Genomic DNA, 25,393 nt, shown 5'->3' on the forward strand with positions numbered 1-25,393 from the left:
TGTGCTCCGTGGTCTTGTATGTCTATTTCCTTCACCAGGTTAAGGATGTTTTCCAACATGATTTTTTTTCTAATAGTTTTTCAATTCCTTGCTCTCTCTATTCTCTTTCTGGTATCCCTATCATACAAATGTTGGCATGACTGATGTTGTTCCAAAGGCTCCTTAAACTCTTCTCGTTTAGGGGGTAGTGTTCTTTTTTCTTTTTGCTGTTCTGATTAGGGGTTTTCTGCTTTCTTTTCTTCCAAATCTCTGACTTGATCCTTAGCTTCATTTAATCTTCTGTTGATTTCCTCTAATATATTCATCGTTTCAGTTATTGTATTTTTCATTTCTGACTGGTTATTTTTATGTTTTCTATCTTCATTTTGGCTCCCTATCTCTGTTGCAGTTCTCACTGAGATCACCGAGCATCCTTATAACCAGTGTTTTGAATTCTGTATCTAATTGATTGCTTGTCTCCATTATACTGGGGTTTTGTTCTCTACTTTCATTTAGAACATGTTTCTTTGCCTCTTCATTTTGGCTGCCTCCCTGTGTTTGTGTCTATGTATTAGGGAGAGCTGCTATACCCTCCTGGTTTTGGAAAAGCAGCCTTCTGTAGTAGGTGTCCTGTGGGGCCCAGTGGCACAGTGTCCCTCATCAACAGAACCAGTGCTCCAGGTGTGTCTTTTGTGTAGATTGTGCTCTCCTGTTGTAGGTGAGCCTTGGTTGCTTTTGGCACATCAACAGGAGGGACTGGCCTCAGGTTGATTGGTTGTAAGGACTGGTGGTGATTACAGCAGAGGAGCTGCTATGCAAGCTTTGGAGCAGGATTTGTTTAGTGGGGCCCTGGTGCCTGCTGTAACCATCCTTTGTGTGTGTCATTTGTGGAGGTTGTTCAGTGGTATTCTGAGTGTGGTCTGAAGCTGACTACTGCGTGGTTCTTGGGAGGGGCTCTGGTGCAGACCCAGGTCAGCTGCTGCCTGTGCTCTGCCTGGAGTCAGTTGGTATGGGCTATAAAGTGATCTGCAGATGGTTGCTTTTTGTGTTAAGCTTGAAAATACCAAATACAATTTGTGAACCTTGATTGGATTCTACATTAAACACACACACACACACACACACACACACACAGAGCTATAAAAGTCATTTTGGGAACAACAGGAGAAAAGTAAATGTGGTTTGTATGATAGAAGATACGTTTGAATTGTTATTTTATTTTTAGCTGTGATGAAGATCTCACCTTTAGTCAATGACTGCTGAAATATCCTGAAGTATCATAACTGTGTTGGGGAGAAAAACATTTCCTCTATCTACCTAGGTTCTTTTGGCTGGTCTAATAATTAAATTACATAGGACAGATTAACAGGAGAAAAACAAATTTAATTATGTACATATGAGAGCTCTATAAATATATAACACCCAAGGGCAAGTCAGGCAGTTGCAGCTTATATGACATCCTGAGCTAAGAAATGGGATAGGGGCCAGGGGACTCAAAGGGGAGGAGGGTAATTTACAGAACAATAAGAAGAGCAGGTGTTTGGTAATTAGATGTTTGTCCTGTCATATAGGTAGGTCATTCAGGTAAAAGCTATCTCTGGTAATAGCCCCCACCCCTTTCTATCAGTGGGGTCCCCATCTAAATTATTTTAGATAGTTAAGGGAGAGGTGAAATTCTTTTCTTGAGTCTGTTGCACCTTGATTACTTTCAGGTCAAAATAATCTACATTTGGCATATTCTGAGTTCACATATTCTGTTCTCCTTCAACGGCAACTTGCTTTTAAATGTTTTAGGGAAAAAAAGAAATAAAATATAGGATTCAATAAATGTTTTTAAGTTATTGGGTAAATGTATATCCAATTTACTCATACTTTTGCAAAAATGCTTGAAGAGATGAAACAAAAATCAATTGCCAGATATGAGGCAGGAATGGATAATATCAAACCTTTGGAACTGAGTTTAAATTTGACTTATTAGGATTGTAAGACTTGGATCACACATGAGCAATCAGAGAGCAAAGAAGAACATGATTAGCTTTAGAGTAAGAAGGAAGTATTAAGAGAAGTCATAATGACAAATTATTCTTTTGGGTTTTTCCAAATCAGAATTCTGGATCTCTAAGCACCATGAAGACTATTACTCAAACCTGCTCATTTTGCAGATAAAGAAACTACTGCCTAAAAAGGCTTGTTCTGTGTCCAAATTTATCAAGCAGTTAGTATAAAAGACCAGGTACTACAATGCACAGTACACATGACTTCCCATTATGCTGTGGTTGCTCAGTGTAGCTCAAAATTACATATTCAATAAAGCTCTCATTTACCTTAATTTGTAAGATTAGCTTTTTTTTTTAAACCAATTCCTTTGGACACAACAAAATGTTTACTAGTTTTCTCTCTACTTGTGACTAACACTGTGTTGATAAAGACAGAATGAATGAGAAGGGGAACAATTAACTGGAAGTTATGCTGTAAATTCAGGTAATATGTGCAAACAATAAGATAAATGTATTAGAAATACCCAGCCTCTTGCCTCTCACATACACACAACAACAGAGAATATCAGAGGGCACTATGCATTGTGAAGTCAGCGAAAGGGACCCTGGCTTTTTGTTTATTGTTTGTGATTTATATTGGAAAGCATAGGAGATGATGGGGAGAAAAAGCTTATCTGCTAACCTCTGAATGTCTTCTCTCAGATCAGCTTTTCCTTCTTGTCTCAAAGAAAGTGGAACTTGATGGATAACTGATGGATAATTAATATAAATATACCACAGTCACAGCTAAGGGGAAAACAGGTGGGATTATGCAGAGGAAGGAATTAGAGGGCTCTATGGCATAGAGAATCCATGGTGGAAAGAGACTCAACAGAGAGCAAGTGAAGTGGCAGGTTTCTCTTCTCCTTAGGACAATAAGAGGGATGATTTCATGGTTGGCTGTAAGAGAGAAAGAGTGAAAAACCCAGGTGTGTTAAAGATCCACTTACATTTTCTGGATGGGCCCCCCCTCCCGTTTTATTTTTGATTTGGAAAAAAAAAATGAATTGCAAAGTTTGTGTATTTATAGTATCCTTAAGTCTCTACTAGCTAAAATTATTAAAATTTCAATTAGTTTACATTAGAGTTTGACATCCAATGACATCTCTATTAAAAGGGGTTGCTATTTAGTCTGTGCTGCAGATATCTTTGATATCTTTACCAAAAGATGTCTTTTCAATGTAAAAAGAAAGGAGCAGTGGTTGTCTGTGGCTGCTTTCAGTGTGAGAATGTGCTGGAATATTTTATTGCTGGATTGGCACTGAAGTCTGCTGTGAAATGATTTTATGAATGCTGTTTCCTGGGAGGCTTGCAGAACTAAGAATTGCATGTCATGAGGCCATGATCCCAAGGAGTAGAAATCATATAAATAAAGGTCTTAGGGAATTATGGTCTATTGGATATATTTTCTTTCCAAAATGAGTCCATAGTTCAGTTTGATGGTAAGTTTAAATGGATCATATAAGAGCAGAAAAATACATCTATCTTTAAGTGGTAACAAAGTTCAATTTATGAATTCCCACCCCCTGTAAAAATATGAGGTCTAAAATTCCAACAGAAAAATAAGACAAAAAAGAGAATAGTTACTATGGTAGAAGGACATGGTTTAATACATTGTTTTAAAGCTTTTGATTTAATGATATTCATATTTAGGAAATGGGATATAGCGATTTAGAGTTTACTATTCCATTAGGATATATGCCTGTGGGTTCTTTTCTCACAGCCATATCCAAAGGAGAAGTAGGCTAAGTGCAAGAAGGAAAAGCCAGAATAGGTTGGCTACAGTTGCAGAGCAAGGAAGCTGCTTTATCTCTGGACACAGAATGAAGAGAATTGGTTATACTCTGGGTCAATGCAATCATCTCTACAACAGATTAATTTGGGATTTTAAAATTATGAATTCCCACACAATTGGCTCACAGAAATGTTCAGTAGGCCCAGCTCCAGGAAATTTTATATTCATCTTCCAGATAATTGTAAGGTGGAGGCATTCTTTAGAACCCAATGAAAGAACAGTAACATAAGCTTCACGTGGACAGACATCCTTCAGACATTCATATTTCGACAGATTATTAGGTTGACTCATTCAGTTGCTAATGACAATGAATTGGGCAACCTCTTGCAGTATACATTAAAACTTTGAATACTTGGAACAATGTGTATCCATGAGCAGAACCCAACTGACTGATCTAAAAGTAATAAATATAAGGTTTTTCAATCTTAAGATTGGAAAAGGAAAAGAAAGTTCTGAGTAAGTTTTTCCTACCAGAGTGCTCTGAGAGTCAAATGATATATTTGATGAGAGAATACTTCAAATATTAGGAAAAATTAATCAAAGCCCAGCATGAGTACATGCCCAATGTATGTGCTTTCAGTAGATATTAAGCATTTAAAACAAGTTATTATTTCACCATCTTATTGTATAGGCATTTTACAAATTTTTTAAAAATGAGGTGAATAACAAGAAACTGCAACATTGCTGGAGATAATGTTACATTTCAATGTTGAAGTGAATGAGGACTGTTTTGATAGAATGCACAAACAACGACCGTACTAAAATATACAGGAGGGTATATGGCCCTTTTAAAGAAATAATTATTTAGAGTACATTCTAAATTCAGGATGTGGGTCCCTGTCTAGTATGCAAGGCCAGGAATCATTCTGGAATCTGGAGCATCCAAGTATAATTAGGAAAAGAACGATGCTTACGCTAATAACAACAATATGAGAGCATAATACAAAAGCTCTGGCTCCTTTTATTCCCACAGATCAGTGGAGGAATTCCCCTCCCACTCCAATTAAAAACAAAATGAAGTAACTCCCCCAGGTCATGCAGATAATAGCTAAGGAAGCAAACTCTGAGCCCACTCAGTAGCCTTAACTGCCACTCCTGCTTTGTAGTTGAAATGATAGGCCCTTCTTGTCTGTGTGGTCATGGGATTGCCACCAAATTCTAAATGTAAGCAGCACTGCTCTGAGGAGAGTATGAATCTTTAGGGTCTCTTTCGATTCTGTTGACTGTGAGAGCAGGGACTTGGATTTTAGAGGACTTGGTTTTGACACCCTCTCCAGTGCATAAATTTTGGAGGTGGCTAGAGAAAAGAGAAAATTTGGATCATGCATGAGACAGTTATGGAGGTGGCTCAGTTAATCTGCCAACATGGGCTTCCAGAGGGACCTTTAAGGTGGCTGAAATGATTGGCTCTCTATTCTACATCCTACTTGCTGCAGTGTGCTTACCTGGAGAATATAAATGTGGACACAAAAAGTGTTTCCCCCAGATCATATTAAGATGAATAGGTCTGATACTAAAAATGTTCTCCTTATTTGATTGTAATTGGATATTTCAGTTATCTACCCAGAATTATTTTGAAAAGTCTTCAGAATCAAAGACCACATAAAAATATTAAAGAAAATTTCAAGTAGTTATACTAGTAATCTTCCTGTTTACACAATTCCAAGCTAAGCCAAATTATGATACCAGGTGTGGAGAGCAGAGCTGCCATTTGCTCTTGTTGCTCCCAAAGAGATCCATCAAGTGACTATGGTAATGTAGACAGTCAAATTCTTACCCAGAATTTTTATTGTGAATTGAAATTCATACGGAATATGTAATCTCTTTTTTACTAGGGTACTCCAAAAGTCAAATAGAAAACAGCAAGAAAGTAAGATTTAAAAAATACCAACATAAATTTTCGTCTTGACCTCCACTATAGACACCTCAAGACACCCAAACTCCTCAAAACTTATTTCTTCCTCAAGTGTCCCCATACCTCTCACCTCACTTGCCAACTTTGCAAAGCTTCTTCTCTTCCTCAGTCCATTTTAAAGTAAGTGGTTTGGACATTCAGTTTGTGAAACATAAAATGCACCCAACAATTAAGAAAATGAAGCTCTTTTCTTCCTCTAATATTTAGATATTTAGTAAAAAAAAAACAGTACTGGTGATTTCACATCCTAAAAGACTCTCAAAATCATTTTTTCTTCTCCATTCTCAATGCCACTGGCTATTCAATTTTGACTCAAAATACCACTGGCTTGGACTTTTATAGCTCTCTCTTCCTCCCCTCTTCCTCCCCTTGCATCTGCATATATTGAATTAGTCTTCTAAACTGCTGCCACAGTTATTTATCTAAAATCACAAATCTAATCATCATAATTTCCTGGTTAGAACACTCTCATGTCTACCCATGACCTAGAGGACAAAGTCTTAATTTTCTAGCAAGTTCTTTAAGATTCTTCATAATCTGTCCTCAGTCTACAGTCCTCATTCTCTTGGCCTCCCTCAACCCCCTCCCCAACTCCTTAGGCACCAGTTGTGCTGGGCTGTACATCTTTCTTTAAATGTGCTGGCTTGTGCATCTTTCTTTGAATAAGCAACTCTCAAACTTAGTAGTTATACTAGTAATCTAGTAGTTATACTAGTAATCTAGTATAACTAGTAGTTATACTAGTGAACCAGAATCATCCAGAGGGCAAGCTAAAATACAGACTGTTTGGACTCACCGCCCCCCCCTCCTTCCCTTCCCTCGTCCCTCCCCCCAACCCCCCCCCCCCCCCCCCCCGCCTCCCCTGCAGTATCTGATTCAGGAGGTATGAATTGGGGCTTGAGTTTGCCTTTCTTACAAGTTCCCAGATGGTACTGAAGACATAGGTCTGGGGACCACACTTTGAGAATTAGTTCAATAAGGCAAGCCAGATGCTCAACTAAGTGACACCCTTTGACTCAGTTCATAATCACTTTTGTTTCCTTTTCTGGTGTGGACTTTCTCAAGCACTCCCTAAGTTTACTTACACCTTCTTCTAGGTTCATAAGCATTATTATGATACAAAGAACTGTTTTTTATTAATCTGGCTGTCTTTTTTGCTTTGAGTATAAGCTCTTTAAGGGTAGAGAGTAGGTTATATTCATTTTTATATTCTTAAACTTAGCACAGTGGAGAGGAAAGGAACTCAATTCCCTTTGCTGAATGAATGCGTACTGGCAGTATTATATCTGGATTCTTAACTGGGCCATTTTCCAGATATAGAATTGGCTATGCTGTCTATTAACTTTGAAAGCTACTGGTACATGTATTTCAGTGACCTTTTGATAACATTTCACAGGTTTAAACAATTCACCAAAGGGAATTTTAAAGCAACTCTAATCTTACATCCTAATGAACAAAAGAAACATACATGACAGGTAGTCAGAAATCAGTCTGATGAAATTCAATACAACATGAAACAAAAGACTTTAGAATTACCCTGGAAGTTTTATGGGCCCCTGTCTCACATCATCTCTTTGCTAAAGGCTACCCAATGAACACATAACTGGGATATTGTGTCAGTCAAGTGAAAAACAGCAGGTGAATGAAAAAGCAGTCAAAGCAGTGGCTTGGCAATGTGCTGACTGAGCAAGCAGATGATTTATTGTTTCACTTTCAACTGTTTGTTTGTTCATTGTGTCAATAGAGTCTAAAGGGCATATGTAGACGTATATGATCCACAGCTATAAGGAAAGGATTCTTAGGGAAGGCTGAACTCTTTTCTTGATTTTAATTCATAATCCAAAGTCACTGATTAAGCTGATGAAGAGGCTGGAAAAAAATCTTTTTTGTTGAAGGTCTGGTGTTTGAAACTCTTGCTCAGATGTCTAGAAGAAGATTTATCAACACAGAAAGTGAGTCAAAAAGAGTCTTAAGACCCAGAGGTGTGCAAGCAGGACAAGTTCATGATTGCTGATTGGTGTGTTGAGACTAAGTGGCTGGGAGCAGGTGATGGGGCTGGTCAGGAGAGCTGGGCCCAGTCTGTGAAGGACTTTGAATGTTGTGCCAAGGAGCCTGCATTTGATTCTGCAAGCATATAGGAGCCACTGACCTAATCCCAGAGCGGGAATCAGAGAAAATAGAAGCAAAAGAACTAATTATAAGTTAAAAGATTGGACTTGAGCCAATACAGGGCACTGATGATGGTGAAGAATATTTCACAGAAAGAATTTAAAGAACTTATTACTGGATTAGTCATGGTCCTCCAGAGAAACAGAACCAATAGGAGACTCATGGGGAATTTGATGTTGCAGTTCAAGCTGGAAGGCCATTGCTGGTGGAATTCCTTTTTGCCCAGGGATGGAGGGGTAGGGAGAGGCCAGTTTTTGTTCTATGAAGGGATGAGCCCACCCTCATTGTAGAGGGCAACATGCTATACTCGAAGTTTACCGGTTTAAATGTTAATCTCATCCACAAATTACCCTCAACAGAAACACCCAGGAAATTGTTTGACCAAATATTGAGGCATCCTAGCCCAGTGGGGGCTACGTATAAAATTAACCATCGCAGTGACCAATAGGACGGAGAACTAAAGGTGAGGAAAATAAAGGATTGGGTGGCTCTGTGGCTTTTAGCTTGGATATTTGAATAAATGGTGATACTTTCAACTAAGACAGGATTCATGAAAAGAGTGGCAAATTTGGGGGAGAACTTTTTATTTGTTCAAGAAACATTTATTGATCATCAAGCTTGCATCAAGTGCTAAGCCAAAAAGTTATTCTTTTTGGTGCATGTGTGGGAAGGAATAAATCTATAGAAAATGTACTATTATAGTGATTAAAATATGCTTTAGAGGCAGAAACACTGAAATTGTGGAACTTGGACCAGCTAGCTACTTAACAGCTAAGTCTCAGTTTGCTCGTCTATAAAATTAGTTTTCTGATAATTAGAGATTTACATATAAGAATTATAATAATATTATATGTAAGAATTATAGTATATTATATAGCATATATTTTCTCTAATTCTCAGGAAACCTAATACATATATGGTGCCTGACATTGGCACTTAGTAGTTCATGAAGATATATCTCTGGGAAGATTTAGTGGTGTTTTGACTCTATTGATTGTCATAACTAACGTAGAATGGTAAACAATGTGAGACAGATTTTCCCCAGTGCCAGGACAGCCTCAGGGGACATGGCTGCTGAGAGGGTGCTGAGTGACTATCTTCTCTTACAGTATGCTAAATGGCTCCACGGTGGCTTGGAGCAGATAATGTAGCTCCCAAGGGAACTGCGTTAGAACCAGGGAATTACTTAGGCACTGGTCTCATTAGGGTCTATTATTTTCTCTTCTAAACAACATTTAAAGGATGTAGTAGTGCATATATATTATTTTATTAGAGTTCATAAAGGCCATACATGTTTAAAACCTAGAAAACATATCCAGGGCCCTCTGAAATCATTTATTCAGAGCTGTTAAGATTACCTGTTAGTACACATTTATATATACAAACTCATTTAATCAGTATGGAAGTAGATATAATACCAGTTGATGTAATAATTCTGTATATTTTTTTGCTATTCCTTAATTAATGGCTACTACAGAGTGGATGCACTGCACATGTTTCAAACTCAGAGACGAATGCTCTAAAACAGGGCCCCGAAAACTATGGCCCATGGGTCAGCTCTGTTTGGCTGCTTGTGTTTTTACGTAAAGTTTTATTGAAACGTGGCCACACTCATTTGTTCAGCATTGTCTGTGGCTGCCTTCACTCTACACGGCAGTGCTGAGTGGTTGAGATAGAGAGCAGATGGCCTGCAAAGCCTAGAATATTTACTTCTTGCACTTTAGAGAAAAAGTTACTGACCCTTCTCTAAAAGGACTTTGGAAACTTGGCTTCCCACAGGAGTTTGAAAAAACTCCAGTGCTGTAAAACCCAGGCATATGCAGCACCTATAAAGGCTTTGTGCTGGTTAGATGTAAAGGTCGATTGAAGGAGTGGCGAAGCTGGAGAAACCCTGACAGAATGAGCAGTATCAGAATGTGTGGCTGAGAATCCTCTCCTGCCTGTTTTTGCCAAAGAGAAACACTAGCCTGGGGGGCTGAGGCAGGGGGGGGGGAGAGGGAGGGAGGACTACTTCTTCTAAATTTGGAAGGGAAGGCAGGTTTCCCATTGTTTAATTACATTTCCAGGTTTTGAGTCATTTCCAGGATATGCTGAAGAGATCTGGCCACCATTTGCCACCTCTGGATTAGAAACTAAGAAAAAAGTATTGTGAAACAATAAGATAAGTGGAACGAAGAAAGGCCACAGCTGATTCTGATTTTACAGATGTTCTTGCCTCTTTTATGCAAAGGCCTCAGTGGACAGATTGAATCTGTGCAATACAAAGAATGACAGAGAGCATGGAAGGAGAAGAGCACCAGGCGCATCCATCAGCTTCAATATAAACCCCATCGGTTCCAAGGAGATGATGTCTGAAGAAGAGGGCAGAGACGTGGCAATACCTGCAGGAGCAACTGCAGGAGGCAGAGAAAATGCACTTACCTGAACTGTCAAACTCTAGCAGATGGTGAGATCTAAAGGGAGATAAACATTGCTTGCCTGGAAAGCAAGCAATTCACCCTGTCAGCTTTCAAGGGCTGGTGCAGATGAAAGATCAGCCTAAGAGCTACGTATAAAGTATAGAACAGCAATGTTTGACAACAATCAAACCTGTCAACTGGACAGGTGTGAGAGGGCAACCTGCTGAGGGGAGAGGAATTCCTTCAGCAATGGGAATGACCCCAAAAACTGCTTGGAGTTAAGCAGCAGACATTAACCAGATGTGAGAAATTGGAAGAAAATGGGGCATGCTATACAGCAATCACACACTGGTGGATAAAGGAAGTGATAAGTCTCTTCAGGTAGAACACAGAGGGTTGAGATCGCCTTGGGTTAGGAGATTCTTTAGACTCTGAGTTCGTTTTCCTGGTTCCTAGCTCCCAAGATGACTTGGAAGAGTGTGAGGTCGTCACTCCCTGAAGCACGGGCAGGTGACAGAGCTGGGGGGTTGATTCTGCACTATGACTTTGAACGACTGCTTCCACTGCCATATGAGCTTTCCATCCATTCATTTACTTATTCATTGATTCCTTTTTGTATTTGTTCCATAACTATGTGTTTAGATAAATGTCTGATCATGTGCTGGACACTGTCCTTGGTTCTGGAGATGGACCATTGAGCAAGACATACAAGCTTCCTCCAGGAGCTTCTGTACTATGAGGGGAGACATTACTTAACAGTTGTGTGGCCTGCTCTTCATTTTATAAAAAGGATATACTCAGACTTGTATTTACTTGTAGGATGGTGTGAGAAATACTGTGCAATTACTATAAGAAAGAGCAAAATGTGTATCATAATTACCACAATTAACATCTTGTATCTATTTCCCAGGCTCTGTTGGTGTTATCTTGCTAATAAACAGATTTGATGATGCCACTCAATATTGTGATATCTTTTTATTATCTAGAATAGGATTCAGCAAACGTCTTTTGTGAAGCTTTAGGTAGTAAGCATTTCACGGTTTCTGGGCCATGCAGTCTCTCTCACAACTATTCAACTCTGCTGCTGTAGCAAACGCAGCCACAGAACATACGTAAATGAATGTGAGCAGCTGTGTTCCAACAGAACTTTATTTACAGAAACAGGTGGCAGGCCAAGTTTGGCGCATGGGCTGTGGTTTACCAAATGCTGGTCTCTTCTAAGGCATAAGGAACAAAGTCCTTAGTGTAGCATGCAATCTGATCTTAAATTGTGATTCTATCTCATTACTCACCATTTCTCCTATAAAAATAAATGGCTTGCTATTTGCTGGTTGTATAATATAATTTCTTATCTATCTTTAAAAATTGATACTGTTCTTATAAAATACTCAAAGAATCTAATTAAAGTCTACTATTGTGTAATCCTGATATTTCATTCATAAACATGTCATTTAATACATAGATTCGATCTTTTTAATGGCTCCTTATTATCCCATTGCTCAGATGAGCTGCAGTTTATTTATCCAGTCATTCTGCTCTTCAAGCTTCCTTGCCTTGCACATGTCACTCTCTCTACCTTAGACTTCCCTTGTCTGTTTGGCAGTTTTCTTATGTAATAGAACCGGCTAAAATGTAGCTTTCTCTGTAAAAACTCTCCCTCATTCAGGGGCAAAATTTACTCTGCTTGCATTTACTTTATTTTTATTTTCTAAAATATATTTTATTGATTTTTTACAGAGAGGATGGGAGAGGGATAGAGAGAAACATCGATGAGAGAGAAACATCAATCAGCTGCCTCCTGCATGCCTCCTACTGGGGATGTGCCTGCAACCAAGGTACATGCCCTTGACCGGAATCGAACCTGGGACCTTTCAGTCTGCAGGCTGATGCTCTATTCACTGAGCCAAACTGGTTAGGGATGTATTTACTTTATATGTAAGTCCACTATAGCCTTTTAAGAGTCTAGGGAGAAGTGTGCTAGATATTAATAATAGATGAAATTTAATTAGTGTTTTTTAGGTCTAAGATTTTTAAAGCACTTTGTATTAACCACTTAAAGATTCTAGATTCTTGATGATCATGATGTATTCGTTTACATTTCAAACAAGGTGAGTTGACATTTTCTGTTACATGAAAGCAGAAGAATACTACCTTACATAGTATTTAGGGACACCTAGCTTTGTGCACGGATGTTGGCAAATGCAATAAAGGCTGTGTTCTCTCTTTTAAGCAGTACGTTGTCTGACTTTGGTTGCCAGGCCTTAATCACATAGGTATCACGAGGGTCCTGGACAGTAATTTGCTCATGGTGGAATCTCAGTAAGTATCTGCCTAGAGAGTTAATGACTCGGCTATAGAGGTGAGATAATTTACTGAATGTGAAACAATACCTTTTCTGAGCCCGATTTCTTTATCTTCAAGGGGCTTACTGTTTTAACTGCTTTGTTGATGTAAAAGATTAGGGGTAAAGAACGTGGTGATATTATAGACTTCAGTGCTAATAACTCAAGTTCTAGTGCAATCAGCTGCAGGTTTTCAGGACTCAAGTGCTTAGGACAGGGCCTTAATTTAAAACACAATCATACTATATGTTGTATGAAATTGAGCCGAAACCGGTTTGGCTCAGTGGATAGAGCGTCGGCCTGCGGACTGGGGGGTCCCAGGTTCGATTCCGGTCAAGGGCATGTACCTGGGTTGCGGGCATATCCCCAGTGGGAGATGTGCAGGAGGCAGCTGATCGATGTTTCTCTCTCATCGATGTTTCTGACTCTCTATCTCTTTCCCTTTCTCTCTGTAAAAAATCAATAAAATATATTTAAAAAAAAAAAAGAAATTGAAGAGGATGGTGATTTTCTTTTTATGTTTAAAAAACACGCACTCCTGCACTAAGATCTAGGTAAGATATTAATAGGTGATTGAGCTCTATGGAGACCTAGTTTCCTGGCAGCTCTTCAATGCTTATTGGCATCTTTCTTTCAACTCCATTATTCAGGTGAACAAAGGTAGTGCTGGACACCAGAGAAACAAAGTCAAATTGAGTGTCACACAGCAGTGCACACCTTCATGATGGTGCGAGTGCAGAGTAGGAGTTGACTCTGATTTACTAGCAACTGTAAGAATGGACCTCAGGACAGGCAGTAAATAAAGTCAATCCTGCACTCACCACATGCTATTGTATGGCTTCCTGAGAGAGACCAGATCAGCCAATAATAACAACAATTCTTTATAGAGCTAGGTGCTCTGCAAAGTGTGTTATAAATATTTTCTCATTTAACCCCCATAGTAGCACTAGGATATAGGTATTTTTATCCCCATTTTGCAGATGAGTACATTGAGACCCAGGTTAGATCTGTTGATGTGCTGATGGCCATGCAGATAGTAATAGCGTTGCATTTTGAGTCTCTAATTCCACGCCCTTGTTCCATTTCACTAAAGCACTCATGACAAGGGAACTCAAACAGAGAAGTCAACTGGCTTCGTGTTTTCTTAAGAGAATCTGGATGCAGTCTCATCTCACAAACCAGCATTTAAAACTAGATGCTCCAAGTTGTTGTTCTTTGGCTCTGTAGCCCAAAGGGTTTGATTAGTGGGTGAGCAGACATTTTGAGCTATATAGAAGAGTATGCAACCCTTCTCTCTTCAAGAGACTAAGGATGTGAGTGATTACTGCCTCATGAAGAAATTCCAAAAATGGGAAAAAATAGAGAGAAAAGCAGAAAAAGGAGAACTGGTGAGAGTTTTTAATTCATTTTCCTCAATATGAAGGCAATTCATATAATGACTGAGTTATGGACCTTTTATGTGACTTGAGGTCAAATGAATGGTTCCCTAACATCAGCATGTGGTTCTAGGGGCGGGGAGACTCTCCCAGACCTGCATGATCTTAAGAGAAGGGTAGACTTACATCCACATTTTGCTTTCTGCCTGCCACCCTGGAGTTACCCCAGTGGGTGGTGGGAATGGGCAGTGGAGAGCATGACTTTCACTATCAACAGCCTCTCTTAGTGTCAGGCTGTTAGGAGACAACTCTCCATTGGTGTCTGACATTTCTGTACATCTTGTGAGTAGAGGCACTGTCTTTTCAGGGATATTTGTAATGTAAACAGCTTTGGAAGGCAGAGATAGCATCTTCCTATGGAGCAGAGGTCTGGTTTGCTTACTGTCCAGTATAATAAAAGTAATATTTTCTTCTGGGACAAGGCTCAGGCAGGTTTGCTCGCAGCCCATTGTAGTAAAAGATGCAGGTTCCTTATGCTTGAGGCTCCTCAGCTATGATGCAAACCAGCCATTTACTCGGCATCCATCAGAGCCACTTTGCATCATTCCATGGGGTCCTTCACAATCTTGACACAGGCCTAGTGATCTACAACTCTAAGGAGCCAGGACTGGTGAGGTGTTGTTTCTAGATAAGCACAGCCCAATCGAGAGTCTTATTCTTTAAATATTTTCTCTTTTTCTTATTTGGTAGCCTGAGTGTTACCCAGGTTCTACCACTTATAATGAAGTATGTTTGATGAGTAGATTTCCCATTACCCATGAGTCTTGAGTTATTAATTCCCATATAGAAACCCTTATAAACACACATAAACAAAAAAGGGTCTTTGGGGTGGGGTGGGGGAACAACAGTCTAGTCCTTTTCTCAGAGTCCTTAAATCTATACCGTATTAAGAAGTTTTGATGATTATGGATCTGACCTTAAAGAAAACGTAAATTAGGCTGAGCTAATCAATGAGATGATGACTTATTTGTTTTTAATTGTGAATCTCCCCACATCCAAGCATTCAATCTACTATTAACTAGTTCTGAGAGTCTGCCTAGGACCACTTTTCTAAGAAGTACAGTATATAAGCATGGTTTTCCAGGGCAGTTCTCCATTGGTGTAGCATTGGTTCTCTTTATGGTGGAGACAGTGATGAGGGGGCAGAATTTCAACTTACTTAATTTCAGGTGGACCTGACACCAGCCCACTTCATTTCAGGAAGTTTTTAAGTTAAATCTGTGCTTTCAGATGAATTATCTCTCAATATGCCCTCTTCTTATTTCTCTCTCTTCATTAATGATATAGTTATAGGAGGTAACACATTTTTATCCCATAATATGAAAACAGTAATTTTCAGTTTTGTTTTTTTTTAATGACCTTACAAGGGTGATTGCTTTCTCCTCTAATACTCATGACATGCTTGACCTAAACTGAAGCATCTGCAGAGTGATACATAATGTGTTTTAGTTTTTTAAAATAAACTTATTTCTCCCTTCACCATTTCTCCCAGGAAACTTTTTTTTTTAGTGGCAGTGTAGGGATACATAACACCCAGCAACTTTTATGAAAACACTGTCTTCTACTCCTTAACACCCTAAAGCCACTGGTAGCCTCTCTTCTTTTGAACAACAACAAAAAACTCTTTCTTATGGTGTACTATGTTACCACAACCTTTGGGGTCTTTAACCCTCACTGTCTAGACCACATGACCCCTCCCATCTCATCACATTCTTGGGACAACAGTCCCTGCCCCCACCCAGCTGTGCACACCTCATGTCCTTTGGAGGTATGTCTTTTCTTATGTTGGTCTGGTTTGGAGACGAGGTCCCTTCTTATGTTGGTCTGCTCTACTCCTGAGAATGGATCTTTGGAGTGGGAGTGCTGTCTTGGAAGATGCTATGGGGGCTAATTCCAAATGCTTTGCTACAAACAGGAAAAGGTAGGAGACCTTGAACTCTTTACATGTTCTTAATTTTTATTGGGATACCAGGCTTGTATAAACTCTGCGAACTCTCTAGCATCTTGTAGCTGACGATGCTATCACCTGATGGTTAAGGGCAACTGTTCCGTGTTTGGATTCTATATTTGGGTTTGCTCCTTAGCTCCATTGGATAGAATTTCTTTTTCGCACCTCATACACCCAGGGAGTTTATACAAGCTTTCTCAGCTGGTTCTGCAGGACAGTTAATTAGCCCAGTCCGCTCAGCTGTGCTGACATTGGTTGAAGACATCAGTCTAAAACCAGAAAGGTTTTGGAATGATAGGCTGTGTGAACTGATGCCAAAAGAGCCCTGCTGCCTTTTCCTCTTCTGTTCAAAATATGTTTAATTGTAGCTCTTCCTCCAAAGTACAGATAACACTAGTGATTAAAAAACCAACAACACACCACCCAAAACAAAACAAAAACAAAACAAAACTGGTACTCTTAACAAGCCAGAGAGGAGATGATCCCTGGCCATTAAACAAAATTTATTTCCAAAAAGACGACATAGAGTTGTACGGGTTTGAAAGCACAAAATAATGTTATTTCTATCTTGCAAATCTTGCAATCTAGTTCCACATATGGCAGACCTGCTGAGCACTGTGACCAGGCAAAGTTGAGGGACTTGTTACAGTGAGCTTATTAGCTGCAATGGGACCTTGTTCCATTTAATTTGTGCCAGGAGGCTGTTATATGCAAATCACTAACATGGCACAGAGTTTCTTATAAAAGAAATATCAGGACAGAATGGAGAGCTGTCTCCATATTCTTCTAGAAGCCTTTCAATGGTATCATTGTACCCTATTACATGTTGGGCACATGCTAAAAATTACCTGTCAGGCTCTCTCATTAAAAAAAGGAAGTATTCAGTATATAAATGTGTAATTGCTATGTTGTACACATGAAACTAATATAATATTGTACATCAACCATAATAAAAAATAAATTCATAAACAGGAAATATTTTTGATATTTTAGATGGAATTCAGATCATACTATTTAACATCCTGGGAAATTCATTTTGAGGAATCTCAGAGTGACAACTCCTCCTTACCCAAGCAGCAGGTGGTTCCCTACCATAGTCTGGTTTGCTTTGTTCTACATGGCTTCAGTTTATTGGACAAGAGATTGGTACCTCTTCCAAGGGCACCTGACAGAGGAGCTCTGGCAGGGCACAGGACACTGCTCAGTAGGGATATATTTTGGGGGGAAATGGCTACGTTAGACACATGTCCTCTAACTACTGTTTTGAACCCTTTTTTTGATCTCAGAAGAAAGACACCTAGTCAGCTACATCTAGGATGGAAGAAGATCAGGCAGAGGGCTACAGAATTAAGTGGCCACCCCATAAAAGGACTTGTATTTTCCTAGGATGTCCAGTCCCAGTCTTATAAGATGCTTTCTGGAATAATTATAATATTCCTAAGAGCTTTCTGAGACTAGAACTCCAGAGTTGTCATCATTTCCATGTGGCCAGGCTCAGGACAAGCAGTCCACTGGAGGTTGTCATTTCCAGGTCTGGCTCTGGCACTGCCCATAGCTTTTCAGGAACCGGGTTCACTCGTTCAGGGAAAATGTTATTTCTCTCACTAGTTTCTCTGTATTCCAAAAAGGAATAAAAGCAGTGTTCTGAGCTGAAAACGTTTTAGTGATTTATGATGTAAAGAAGCCAACAAAGAAGATTTTTATGTGTGTATAGGAGAGGGGGGTAGGCAAGGGAGGCAAGAAGAGACCTGGAATTATGTGTGTGTCTAGAAGGTCAATTCACATTTTTCAGCCAAAAAGAAAATTTTTCAGAGCCAGGGAGCTTTGAAAATCGTGAAGGTATTTTAAATAGCCTCTCATGTTCTGCAAACTTTTATATATCTCAACTGTGCACTCAACCATAGTTAAGTGCACAGAATATCCACATTTTTTAAATAATTTCTCTACCAAAGTGCGGTGTCCACTTTTTATCTCACTGGTAGCTGAATGCCCAGTAAGTTACTTAAAATCAGAAACTAAACAACATGTGCATATGGGTTAATCACTGGACTCCTTTTCTACTTTATAAAAATTATTCAATATGTATCGCTCGAATGGCTCCTGTGTGCTAGGAACTGTGCTTGGTGCCTTGCCCAGTGGAACTTCCACTAAAACAAGAGTCTGGGGATCTGCATACAGAGCGCCTGCTATGTGTCTGCACAGGAGGTGTTCATCCTTTGGTGAAGAAGGGATTTCCCCACGTTCTGCTGACACACTATATTGGCATGGTTGGAGGCTCAGTGGAAAATGATTCAGATATACTCTCTGACCTTATAGATCTTTTCTTCTGTTTTCCTCATAATCGTAATGATATTGTAACATTGGTGATAATGGTGATTTGGAGCTTGCCAAACACAGTTTTATTAACTAAGCAGAAGAGGGAAATAACGCAACATGGATAGAGCATAAGAATTCTTTGATAAACTCTCCCTTTGTCTGGCAAATAGTGCTATGGAAACTCTGCTTCTATTCCTGGCCATCATTGTATCATTGTGTGTTTTAGACCTCTTGCCTCAAAACAAAGAGCGGAAGTCAATGGCTCAAAACTGGCATGCCCGTGACCACGCCAAAGGCCATTTCCCATTTTCAACGTCCACTTAAAAATACACTTTGGCTATGTACTTATTGAAAGTTATGTCTGAACAAAACTTACATTGACATGATTTTGCATATTTGGATTGCTTTTAATTCCATTTAGGAAGTAGCCATAAGTATTTGCATGCAAAGTTCTAGTGAGCTCAGCAGAATGCAGATTTTCATGACTGTTTTTATGACTTGGTAAAGGGACGTCGGTGCTGATACACAATCTGATAGTGAGGCTTCTGTGCTTTTTGGAAGAGGGTCTATATTGTCTCGCTTAGTTTCTATGAGAAGCGGCTGTTCAACACACGTTAACTGAGTGACACCGCTGCCTGGGAGTAATTACTCAATGCTTTGCACTGAGAAGAATTCATTTCCTCTCGTGCACCCAAACCGTTCCATTATGTGACAGGTAATTCAGCTTCAAAGCAAAGCAGACCTGTATACTGAATGAGGGGAGAGGACAAACTAGTTCATTAAAACCAGAGAACACAACTCAACCCATTTTGAACACTGTAGGTGTGTCTTCCAGTTTTGTAAAATCTTGCTTCAAAATTATTTGTTGATTTATTTATGTTTTGTGAGATAAGGCATAAAGTGCAAGGACAATGCAGCTGTGTAAAACTGCCAATTGCGTAAGAACGCAAGAATCCTGCTGAGGTTGAGGGGGGTGGAGATAAAGATGCATTTATTGGTTTATCCCTTCCTCATGTTTCCCTCCCTATTTCACCCACTCTCTCCAATGGCTCTTTCTCTCTGTGTTGTGCTGGGCCCACTGTCCTCCGGATTCTCTCACCCTCCCCCCTCCCTGCCGGCTGAGCCCCTCTCTGTTTTCATGTCTGAGCACTCAGCCTCGGATTACAGGAAAGCTAGAGCTCAGTAAGTGGCCTGTGGGAGGGGTAGGCTCACATTTCATTCCCTGGAAATTTAGAATTACAAATTAATCTACAGGAAACAATTGCTTGAGCAATTTAAAACTGATGTGGGCAACAGTCCACGCAGTCCCCTTGCCGTGGACGCCCAGGCAGAGTGACGGAGGGGCTGGGGGCTGCTTTGTGCTGCTTCCTGCAGGGCCTCCGCGTACATGTTAGCTTCCTAGAAGGGTTAGTGAGGTAATTGGAAATGTTTATAGCATTATGCTTCTAATACAGCTACGTTCATTTTCATCTTGATGAAATTATCAGCTATTTAACAGCCTTTTAGGTTGTTTTGACTGCACCATTTTCATTTATGCCTTAATGCAAAAATGCCAACTGTCAAATTCTTGTTTGCCAGTGGGGCTGGGTGGTGAAAAGAAGCCCAATGTGATATATGGTGTCCTCTCATAAGACAGGAGCTACTTTTGACTCTTTGAAAATTACCATAGCATTCAAATTAATTTCTCTTTCTCTCATTCACTGAGCATCTGCTGAAAATATTTAGTCATGTGGAAAGACCTCAGATCCAATGTGTTTCACATTGAAAGTAAACAGTTGTCAGTGCAAGCTAATGAGCATTTTTATACACTTTTGGTTTATTCTGTTTTATTGTATATGGTATGTTAAGAAGTGACATAAAGTAGCGATTTTATAAAAAAAAAATAGTTTCCTCCACTTTGAGAACTTTTGAAATTAGGAATCATCGTTTTTTAATCTTATTTTCTTAAGGGCTCTTTGGAGGAGAGGGCCAGTTCTAGGTATAGTTAATTCTGAATTGTGTATAATTAGACTTCATTATGCAGCCAGTATGTCAACTAACTTTTATATTAATAGTGGCATGTTATTACTATTACTATTCTTGGTGATGACTAGCCTGTGTTGATACCTCTCTCATTCCATTATGACTCAGTGAGATAGGCAGCTATGGAGAGTCTGAGAGGAGTGGGAGCACTGATGGAAAGAATGTTTGCAACAGAAGGACCAGGGAAGGTTTGAGGCATTGCCTCAAAGGAATGGGTAGGATGTCAGTGGGTAGGGAGGAAGGAAGAAGATTCCAATCACAACTGGGGCCATGCCATGGTGAAATGCAATGTGCATGGGTGGGGTAGTGTGAAGAGTTGGTGGGAGCTCGTAGGAGCATAAGACACAGGGTAGATGGAGTGGTGTGCTGGAGAGAAGACCGAAAAGGCATTATTGGAAAGGCGGATGAAGGCAACGTTATGGAAGGCCTAGAACAAGATCATGAGATGTGTGAAAGCTTTTCACTAGGTAATGGAAAGTCATTGAGGACATTGGAACCAGGGTATCATGGCTTATTGTTCTAACCAACTCAAATTCCGCCCCCCCCCCCCCAGAAATATGAAAAAGGGAAGGAGGGAGAAGAGTTGGGTAAATATGACTTAGCAACTATCCCCCCACTTCTTTGTTAAGATCAAAGAAAACCTTTAAAAAAGGGATGCAGAATGTCTTATGATAAAGGCGCTAAACTTTTGGTTTTTAAATTTCTTAATCAGTCCCATGTCCTTTTCTGACCCTTTCTTCCCTTTCCTGCTGGCCACTGCCCTCTCATGTTTACTTACCCTCATGGTATTATTATCACCAACCTCTTTGGAACCCAGTTCTAGTTTTCTTAGACCCAAAGATGCTCCTATTTGTCTGGATGTGAGACAAGACAACTTAGACTCAGTTCATCATGACCAAACAACTATTTTAATTTTTTGCTTAGCTCTGTAGCTTTATTATTCCAACCTCTCATTGCCTGACAATTCTTTTCCCTGGTTTAAGAAGCACTGACCTCAACAGTTGGAACACTGACCCTTTCAAGTAACCTATATTATCACAGGCCTCTGATAGGAAATGAATTGTTCTAATCTTATTTTCTAATGGAACTTACAACTTATGGGACTCATTAGTGAACGAGCCCCTTTAATGACAGAAGCTTACCAAAGAGCACAGGAATTTAGATTTAAGTTCTATTTCAAAATAGACAGAAGGTCTTTGTTGAATTGGCTTTTTAGCCACAGTCATAGTATATCTCTCAATCAAAAATATTCTTTCAATGCTATTTGTCTGCTGATGAATTCCTTGCTACCCACTTTCTGTCCATGCACAAACTAACCAATATACTTAGTCTCTTCCATCAGGAAGGGACATAAAACATAACATGACTTTTATACAGTATTTTTTATTTATAAAATTGACCTTTTGCTTGAATGGACAGTTTTCCTCTTTATATTTGATGCATACGCCTGGGAACACAATCAGAAGATTCCTATTGATTGCTCTGAAGCAATTTAGTTCTGGTCATGGTTGTACTGGATTTGCAATTATACCAAGGAGAGGTTTTATTGACTGGGCCTGGTAATTACCACACTGACATCAGATTCAGCCGGAGTTGAAACTAACCTACATCTCCATGTTGGCATTCCTCTTATAAAAGATTTGCACGGATTTCCCCAAACTTTAGATGAGCTACACAGGAGGCTACATTTTAGTTAAAGCAATATATTTTGCAATGCAGTTCATTTACTTTTGAGTATAAGCAGCTTAAGGTACTGACTTAGGAAAAGTATACATTGATGAGGTTAATTATTGACCCATGACACACACAGTTTTGTCTGGCAAAACAAATAGGTCACCTTTTGTATTAAAACAATGGTTTCTGGAGAGACCTTACAAATAGATGGATACTCTTACATGTGTTTAATCAGACCAAAAATAGTCTATTAAATAGGAAATCTATTTTTAATAGAAATTTGAATTTCTTACTTATGTTATATAAGTATTTATGTATAGCAATAACAGTATGTTATTCCTTAGAAAACAGAAATGCTTTATGCACACTAAATTGAGGTATAATTGGTAGCTTTTGGTAAGAAATTCAACGGAACATGTACATAAGTAAAGTTAATGTGGAAATGATACCTTTGTAATTAGCTGATTATCCATACTAATAAAAGGGTAATATGCTAATTAGACCAGACATCTTCTGGACGACCTTCCGGGCAAAGCCATGGTGGCAGGGCCAAGGTAGAGACATTTAGGGGCAATCAGGCTGGCAGGGAAGAGCAGTTAAGATGATCAGGCTGGCAGGGGAGAGCAGTAAGGGGGATCAGGCCAGCAGGCAGGTGAGCGGTTAGGGTCCAGCGGTCCCAGATTGCAAGAGGGATGTCTGACTGCTGGTTTAGGCCTGATCCCAGCGATCGGGCCTAAACCAGCAGTTGGACATCCCCTGAGGGGTCCCAGATTGGAGAGGGTGCAGGCTGGGCTGAGGGACCCCTCCCCTCATGCATGAATTTTGTGCACCGGGCCTCTAGTTAATAATAAGAAAGAAGCAAAGGGAAGGCCAGACATTATGGGCATGCTCTCTGCAAAACATGGGGGAAAGGGATGACATAGGAAGATACTTGTCTTTCAAATCACACCTGGGGACAGAGATGGTTGGCCAGAATGGTGTGGCCACTACAAGAGTTCAAAGATTTGGGAGGGAAAAAAAGGGACATATGTAATACTTTCAATAATAAAAATTAAAAATTAGATATCTATATATAATACATATATATATCTCACTCTCTTGGTTCCTCTTGGTGTGTTTCCCTTGATTCCTGGCTTATGGGGCTCCTGCTTCCTTGCATTCACCCACATGGCTGATGGCCACATGGACCCCACACACCATGGACTAATGGACTGTAATTAGCCTGATGCTGAACCAGACCCAGTTCCAACATGAAAAGAAAACTCTGGACACTGGCTCTGCTTTACTGAAAACCCTGCTATACTTCTTCTATAACTGGACTTTGAAAATCCAGGGAAATAATTCCATGGAAACAAAGCTTTCTACCATATCTCACCCTCTGTGGGGGCCTCCAGAAATGCTTATTCGAGTAGTACCCCAAGGACCCCACTCCCACTAGCAACAGGGGAAGACAAGGCATGTTTTCCTCCAATACAGAACTAGCATTCAATTTACTTAACACCAAGCAAAAGTTTTATCTAAAGTATTCAGAAAATTTGGGCAGAAGCAAATGTTTGGTTTAAATTAAGTGGTTTTTGTTGACAGGGCTGAATTGATCAACTCAGAAAGAAAGGCAACAACTATATCCTATTTGAGAGTCTTCGAAACATATTTGTAGAGATTTACTACTATTTCCAAAGATCATATAGGGAGATGTTAAATCTAGAATACCTTATCTCTTTAACTGGACTCTAAACTCCTGTCACTTAGGGATTATCATGTCTCTTACCTATTCTGCACCTTGCATATTATGGAGCACATAGGGACCAATTTAGGAATGTCTGTGAAATAAAATTATTGACTAGTCGCATGGACTAGTATTGTCTTCTTTTGCTACAGAATATTTTAACCCCTCCTTGTCTCAGGTGAAATAGTGTTTGTTTCTTTGTTCTGTGATACAGAATTAAGAATTAAAAATAAATAGTTTGAATGGAGTAAAAACATCCAGGTTAATTTAAAAAAAAAAAAAGAGAGAGAGATGCTTTCTTGCAGTCTGGTCAAAAGACATTGCATAATTTTAAAGGAAACATAAAATTAAAATGAAATAACAATGGAAAATGGGACAAATAATCAATTTCTTCCCCACTGAATGTAGGTACCTTTGACATGGTCAAAAATCACACAACAGCGATACACACAAGTATCTCAGCATTTTGGATATTTTTTATTTTAATGATCTTTCAGTGACTCATATTGCCTTGGGACAGCTCTATGCCTTGTGACATTTCCCTGATCATTTACAGCATTAAGCTTCAGCCAGCAATCAGAGAACAAGGAGAAATGCAAAGGCACAGATTTAAAACGAAGAGCGAGAACTACTTTCTAGAAGGATTGCACGTTGAGTATAATAGAGAAGTACAGAGAATAAAACACAACTCCGCACATGCTCTCTCCACCTAGAGTATACAATATATATGAAGGAGCCATACTTCAAAATTTAAATACAGAGCCTATTGGCTATCTGAAAGCTCATATCGCACATTTAACCTGATTTTGCCAGCGTTTCAGGGAATGATTAACTCTTACATTTGCAAAATTGAGTTAGAATGTTTAATACAATATGGAATGAGATGGAGACAGATGGGCCTTTATAAATGAGGTGCTTGGAAATTTTTGAAACCTTTGTGAAGGGACACCTTCTGGATTTTCTCTCCAGCACATCTCTACTTCCCCACTGCGTGTGCCGAGTGGGCAGGCAACACACAGGCAACAGCGTGGCCACAGTTCTCTGTGCTGTCACAGGGACGGGGCACAAAGGGCGGGCGCCTTCCTGCCGCTGCTGTGTGCCCCAGTGAGTCACCGAGGGGGGCAACGCGTGGGCCTGGGGCATGCTGAACCCAACTGTTGCTCACGTCATTAAAAACTCAACTAAGCAGAAAGCTAGGAACGGAGCAGTTGACAAAGATAAAGCCGAGAGCTCTGTGGCTTATCCTTAATTAGGTGTTGGCACTGGTTCTTGTCAAACAAGGGAAAGAGCGTGTGCTGCAGAACACGGAAGCACACAGACAGCCCGCTCACAGCTGGAGAGAACACAGTGCATTCGAGCTGGCACTGAAAGGGATTTAGATAAGTACTCGAGGTAACAAGAATCGAAAAAGGAGGATGATAGCAGTGGAAGCTTTAGATGAATTGCAATGGAGTGCACCTTTATTACAGCTTATCAGTCTCCAGACAGCTACAAACCAGCCTTCCTAGTGCATTCCTCTTCAAACTCTCCTGGATTAAAGGTCAGAGGAACTCAAATTTATACGTTCTGTCGCGCTGCCTCAAGTCTGTCCTGTGGCTCACATGTATGCACCGCACATCTGAGGGGCTGGGAGTGT

Source organism: Myotis nattereri (assembly GCF_964212035.1).
Source record: "Myotis nattereri genome assembly, chromosome: 4".
In the NCBI taxonomy this organism is placed as follows: domain Eukaryota; kingdom Metazoa; phylum Chordata; class Mammalia; order Chiroptera; family Vespertilionidae; genus Myotis; species Myotis nattereri.